Source organism: Haliotis rufescens, unplaced genomic scaffold (assembly GCF_023055435.1).
Source record: "Haliotis rufescens isolate VD_foot unplaced genomic scaffold, xgHalRufe1.0.p SCAF_10, whole genome shotgun sequence".
Classification (NCBI taxonomy): domain Eukaryota; kingdom Metazoa; phylum Mollusca; class Gastropoda; order Lepetellida; family Haliotidae; genus Haliotis; species Haliotis rufescens.
The window spans coordinates 14960610-14968252 of record NW_025963780.1 but is presented as its reverse complement, the minus strand read 5'-3'; positions in this window follow the sequence as shown (position 1 = coordinate 14968252).

Sequence of the window (7643 nt, the reverse complement as noted above, 5' to 3'; positions counted from 1 at the left end):
TAAACTGGAATTGGTTATTACCCAGTCGAATCCTTATAATACACAACCATGATTGCGTAATGTACTGGAATTGGTTATTACCCAGACGATTCCCTATAATACACAACCATGATTCCTTAATGTACTGGAATTGGTTATTACCCAAACGATTCCCTATAATACACAACCATAATTCCTTAATGTACTTGAATTTGTTATTATCCAGTCGATTTCTTAAAATACACAACCATGATTCTTTAATGTACTGGAATTGGTTATTACCCAGGTGATTCCTTATAATACACAACCATGATTCCTTAATGTACTGGAATTGGTTATTACCCAGGTGATTCCTTACTATACACAACCATGATTCCTTAATGTACTGGAATTGGTTATTACCCAAACGATTCCTAATTCAAAACCATCATTCCCTAATGTACTGGAATTGGTTATTACCCAGGTGATTCCTTATAATACACAACCATGATTCCGTAATGTACTGGGATTGGTTATTACCCAGACGATTCCCTATAATACACAACCATGATTCTTTAATGTACTGGAATTGGTTATTACCCAGGTGATTCCTTATAATACACAACCACGATTCCGTAATGTACTGGAATTGGTGTTTACCAAAACGATTCCCAATAATACACAACCATGATTCCTTAATGTACTAGGATTGGTTATTACCCAGAAGATTTCGTATAATACACAACCATGATTGCTTAATGTACTGGACTTGGTTACAACCCAAACGATTCCTTACACACAGCCATGATTCCTTAATGTACTGAAAATGGTTATTGCCCAGGTGATTCCTTACAATACACAACCATAATTCCTTACTGTACTGGAATTGGTTATTACCCAAACGATTCCTAATACACAGCCATCATTCCTTAATGTACTGGAATTGGTTATTACCCAGGTGATTCCTTATAATACACAACCATAATTCCTTAATGTACTGGAATTGGTTATTACCCAAACGATTCCTTACACACAGCCATGATTCCTTAATGTACTGGAATTGGTTATCACCCAGGTGATTCCTTATAATACACAACCATGATTCCTTAATGTACCGGAATTGGTTATTATCCAGACGCTTCCTTATAATACACAACCATGATTCCTTAATGTACCGGAATTGGATATTATCCAGACGCTTCCTTATAATACACAACCATGATGCCTTAACGTACTGGAATTGGTTATTACCCAAACGATTCCTAATACACAGCCATCATTCCTTAATGTACAGGAATTGGTTATTACCCAAACGAATCCTAATACACAGCCATGATTCCTTTATGTACTTGAATTGGTTATTACCCAAAGGATTCCTAATACACAGCCATGATTCCTTAATGTACTGGAATTGGTTATTACCCAGGTGATTCCTTATAATACACAACCATGATTCCTTAATGTACTGGAATTGGTTATTACCCAAACGATTCCTAATTCAAAACTGGAATTGGTTATTACCCAGGTGATTCCTTATAATACACAACCACGATTCCGTAATGTACTGGAATTGGTGTTTACCAAAACGATTCCCAATAATACACAACCATGATTCCTTAATGTACTAGGATTGGTTATTACCCAGACGATTTCTTATAATACACAACCATGATTGCTAAATGTACTGGAATTGGTTACAACCCAAACGATTCCTTATACACAACCATGATTCCTTAATGTACCGGAATTGGTTATTATCCAGACGCTTCCTTATAATACACAACCATGATTCCTTAATGTACCGGAATTGGATATTATCCAGACGCTTCCTTATAATACACAACCATGATGCCTTAACGTACTGGAATTGGTTATTACCCAAACGATTCCTAATACACAGCCATCATTCCTTAATGTACAGGAATTGGTTATTACCCAAACGAATCCTAATACACAGCCATGATTCCTTTATGTACTTGAATTGGTTATTACCCAAAGGATTCCTAATACACAGCCATGATTCCTTAATGTACTGGAATTGGTTATTACCCAGGTGATTCCTTATAATACACAACCATGATTCCTTAATGTACTGGAATTGGTTATTACCCAAACGATTCCTAATTCAAAACTGGAATTGGTTATTACCCAGGTGATTCCTTATAATACACAACCACGATTCCGTAATGTACTGGAATTGGTGTTTACCAAAACGATTCCCAATAATACACAACCATGATTCCTTAATGTACTAGGATTGGTTATTACCCAGACGATTTCTTATAATACACAACCATGATTGCTAAATGTACTGGAATTGGTTACAACCCAAACGATTCCTTATACACAGCCATGATTCCTTAATGTACTGAAAATGGTTATTGCCCAGGTGATTCCTTACAATACACAACCATAATTCCGTAATGTACTGGAATTGGTTATTACCCAGTCGATTCCTTACAATACACAACCATGATTCCTTACTGTACTGGAATTGGTTATTACCCAAACGATTCCTAATACACAACCATGATTCCTTAATGTACTGGAATTGGTTATTGCCCAGGTGATTCCCTATAATACACAACCATGATTCCTTAATGTACTTGAATTTGTTATTATCCAGTTGATTTCTTAAAATACACAACCTTGATTCCTTAATGTGATGGGATTGGTTATTACCCAAACGCTTCCTTATAATACACAACCACAATTACTTAATATACTGGAATTGGTTATTACCCAGAGGATTCCTTATAATACACACCCATGATTCTTTAATGTACTGGAATTGGTTATTACCAAAGCGATTCCTAAAACACAACCATGATTCCTTAATTTACTGGAACTGGTTATTCCTCAGACGACTCCTCATAATACACAACCATTATTCCTTAATGTACTGGAATTGGTTATTACCCAAACGATTCCTTACACACAGCCATGATTCCTTAATGTACTTGAATTGGTTATTACCCAGGTGATTCCTTATAATACACAACCACTATTCCTTAATGTACCGGAATTGGTTATTATCCAGACGCTTCCTTATAATACACAACCATGATTCCTTAATGTACCGGAATTGGATATTATCCAGACGCTTCCTTATAATACACAACCATGATGCCTTAACGTACTGGAATTGGTTATTACCCAAACGATTCCTAATACACAGCCATCATTCCTTAATGTACAGGAATTGGTTATTACCCAAACGATTCCTAATACACAGCCATGATTCCTTTATGTACTTGAATTGGTTATTACCCAAACGATTCCTAATAGACAGCCATCATTCCTTTATGTACTGGAATTGGTTATTGCCCAGGTGATTCCTTATAATACACAACCATGATTCCTTTATGTACTGGAATTGGTTATTACCCAAACGATTCCTAATTCAAAACCATCATTCCCTAATGTACTGGAATTGGTTATTACCCAGGTGATTCCTTATAATACACAACCATGATTCCTTAATGTACTGGAATTGGTTATTACCGAAACGGTTCCCTATAATTCACAACCATGATTCCTTAATGTACTGGAATTGGTTATTACCCAAACGATTCCCTATAATACACAACCATGATTCCTTAATGTACTGGAATTGGTTATTACCCAGGTGATTCCTTATAATACACAACCATGATTCCTTATTAAACTGGAATTGGTTATTACCCAGTCGAATCCTTATAATACACAACCATGATTCCGTAATGTACTGGAATTGGTTATTAACCAGACGATTCCCTATAATACACAACCATAATTCCTTAATGTACTGGGATTGGTTATAACCCAGACGATTCCCTGTAATACACAACCATGGTTCCTTAATGTACTGGAATTGGTTATTACCCAAACGATTCCTAATACACAGCCATGATTCCTTAATGTACTGGAATTGGTTATTACCCAGGTGATTCCTTATAATACACAACCAGCACATTAAGGAGTCATGGCTGTGTATTATAGGGAATCGTTTGGGTAATAACGAATTCAAGTACATTAACGAATCATGGTTGTGTATTATAAGGAAGCGTTTGGATAATAACCGATTCCAATACATTTATGAATTATGGTTGTGTATTAAAAGGAGTCGTCTGAGGAATAACCAGTTCCAGTACATTAAGGAATCATGGTTGTGTATTAAAAGGAATCACCTGGGTAATAACCAATTCCAGTACATTAAGGAATCATGGTTGTGTATTATAGGAATCGTTTGGGTAATAACCATTTCCAATACATTAAGGAATCATGGTTGTGTTTTATAGGGAATCGTTTGGGTAATAACCAATTCCAGTACATAAAGGAATCATGGTTGTGTATTATAAGGAATCACCTGGGCAATAACCAATTCCAGTACATTAAGGAATCATGGTTGTGTATTATAGGGAATCGTTTGCGTAATAGCCATTTCCAGTACATGAAGAAATCATGGCTGTGTATTATAGGGAATCGTCTGGGTAATAACTATTTCAGGTACATTAAGGAATCATGGTTGTGTATTATAAGGAAGCGTCTGGCTAATAACCAATTCCAGTACATTAAGGAATCATGGTTGTGTATTATAAGGAGTCGTCTGAGGAATAACCAATTCCAGTACATTAAGGAATCATGGTTGTGTATTATAAGGAATCACCTGGGTAATAACCAATTCCAGTACATTAAGGAATCATGGTTGTGTATTACAGGGAATCGTTTGGGTAATAACCAATTCCAGTACATTAAGGATTCATGGTTGTGTATTATAGGGAATCATTTGGGTAATAACCAATTCCAGTACATTAAGGAATCATGGTTGTGTATTATAAGGAATCGTCTGGGTAATAACAAATTCCAATACATTAAGGAATCATGGTTGTGTATTATAAGGAAGCGTCTGGCTAATAACCAATTCCAGTACATTAAGGAATCATGGTTGTGTATTATAAGGAGTCGTCTGAGGAATAACCAATTCCAGTACTTTAAGGAATCATGGTTGTGTATTACAGGGAATCTTTCGGGTAATAACCAATTCCAGTACATTAAGGAATCATGGTTGTGTATTATAGGGAATCATTTGGGTAATAACCAATTCCAGTACATTAAGGAATCATGGTTGTGTATTATAAGGAATCACCTGGGTAATAACAAATTCCAATACATTAAGGAATCATGGTTGTGTATTATAAGGAGTCGTCTGAGGAATAACCAATTCCAGTACTTTAAGGAATCATGGTTTGTGTATTATAGGGAATCGACTGGGAAATAACCAAGTCCAGTACATTAAGGAATCATGGTTGTGTATTATAAGAAATCGTTTTGGTAATAACCAATCCCAGTACAATAAGGAATCATGGTTGTGTATTATAGGGAATCGTTTGGGTAATAACAAGTTCCAGTACATTAAGGAATCATGGTTGTGTATTATAAGGAAGCGTCTTGATAATAACCGATTCCAATACATTAAGGAATTATGGTTGTGAATTATAAGGAGTCGTCTGAGGAATAACCAGTTCAAGTACATTAAGGAATCATGGTTGTGTATTATAAGGATTCGACTGGGTAATAACCAGTTCCAGTACATTAAGGAATCATGGTTGTGTATTATAGGGAATCGTTTGGGTAATAGCCATTTCCAGTACATGAAGAAATCATGGCTGTGTATTATAGGGAATCGTCTGAGTAATAACTATTTCAGGTACATTAAGGAATCATGGTTGTGTATTATAAGGAAGCGTCTGGCTAATAACCAATTCCAGTACATTAAGGAATCATGGTTGTGTATTATAAGGAGTCGTCTGAGGAATAACCAATTCCAGTACATTAAGGAATCATGGTTGTGTATTATAAGGAATCACCTTGGTAATAACCAATTCCAGTACATTAAGGAATCCTTGTTGTGTATTATAGGAATCGTTTGGGTAATAACCATTTCCAGTACATTAAGGAATCATGGTTGTGTTTTATAGGGAATCGTTTGGGTAATAACCAATTCCAGTACATAAAGGAATCATGGTTGTGTATTATAAGGAATCACCTGGGCAATAACCAATTCCAGTACATTAAGGAATCATGGCTGTGTATTAGGAATCGTTTGGGTTGTAACCAATTCCAGTACATTAAGGAATCATGGTTGTGTATTACAGGGAATCGTTCGGGTAATAACCAATTCCAGTACATTAAGGATTCATGGTTGTGTATTATAGGGAATCATTTGGGTAATAACCAATTCCAGTACATTAAGGAATCATGGTTGTGTATTATAAGGAATCACCTGGGTAATAACCAATCCCAGTACATTAAGGAATCATGGTTGTGTATTATAAGGAGTCGTCTGAGGAATAACCTTTTCCAGTACATTAAGGAATCATGGTTGTGTGTCATAGGGATCGTTTGGGTAATAAACAATTCCATTACATTAAGGATTCGACTGGGTAATAACCATTTCCAGTAGATTAAGGAATCATGGTTGTGTATTACAGGGTATCGTTTGGGTAATAACCAATTCCAGTACATTAAGGAATCATAGTTGTGTATTATAAGGATTCGACTGGGTAATAACCATTTCCAGTAGATTAAGGAATCATGGTTGTGTATTACAGGGAATCGTTTGGGTAATAACCAATTCCAGTACATTAAGGAATCATGGTTGTGTATTATAGGGAATCGTCTGGGTAAACACCAATTCCAGTACATTACGGAATCATGGTTGTGTATTATAAGGAATCACCTGGGTAATAACCAATTCCAGTACATTAAGGAATCATGGTTGTGTATTATAAGGATTTGACTGGGTAATAACCAATTCAAGTACATTAAAGAATCATGGTTGTGTATTATAGGGAATCGTTTGGGTGATAAGTAATTCCAGTATATTAAGGAATCATGGTTGTGTATTATAAGGAGTCGTCTGAGGAATAACCAATTCCAGTACTTTAAGGAATCATGGTTGTGTATTATAGGGAACCGACTGGATAATAACTAATTCCAGTACTTTAAGAAATCATGGTTGTGTATTATAGGGAATCGACTGGGTAATAACCAAGTCCAATACATTAAGGAACCACGGGTGTGTTTTAGAAGGAATCGTCCGAAAGGCAGGGTTTCCTGACTAACGGGACTCTGTGCATCGGAAAATAAAACCGATTTTCCGACAACGTTCGGAGGTATGGGTGAAACTATCAATGCAAACACGCAGGTAGATATATTGAATCGTACGACTGCTGATCCCATGTTAGAATGTGTCTTTGTACACTGTATAAATAGAACAGCTGTTCCTATTCGATCAATGTTTTCATTATACTCTTTCAATCTTCAAACTAAACTCGAAAATCGGCAATATCGGAAGTATGGAATATCGATATATTAGCTATGCTTTATTTGCCCCGAATACAAAGTGTCTGCATTATTATGCTTAACCCGGTGTGGTGTAAGTTATAAACGAGTACTGACTGATGTAGTTTGTTTGTGCGACATCAATGTCTAATTTACCGTATTGTAGATAGATATATTTATAGTTTTCCATGCCGGATAACATATAATAACCCAGTCGTCAAGACGCTAAAGTTCGAGGTGCAAAGTTGCGCCCCTTAGCCGTACCAGGATCCGCTGTTCATGGGGGTGGTTCTGATCCAAGTTTTGCACAGCTATTAATTCTATGTTTGACAGAACCACAACTGTGCTCGTTAGTTTCA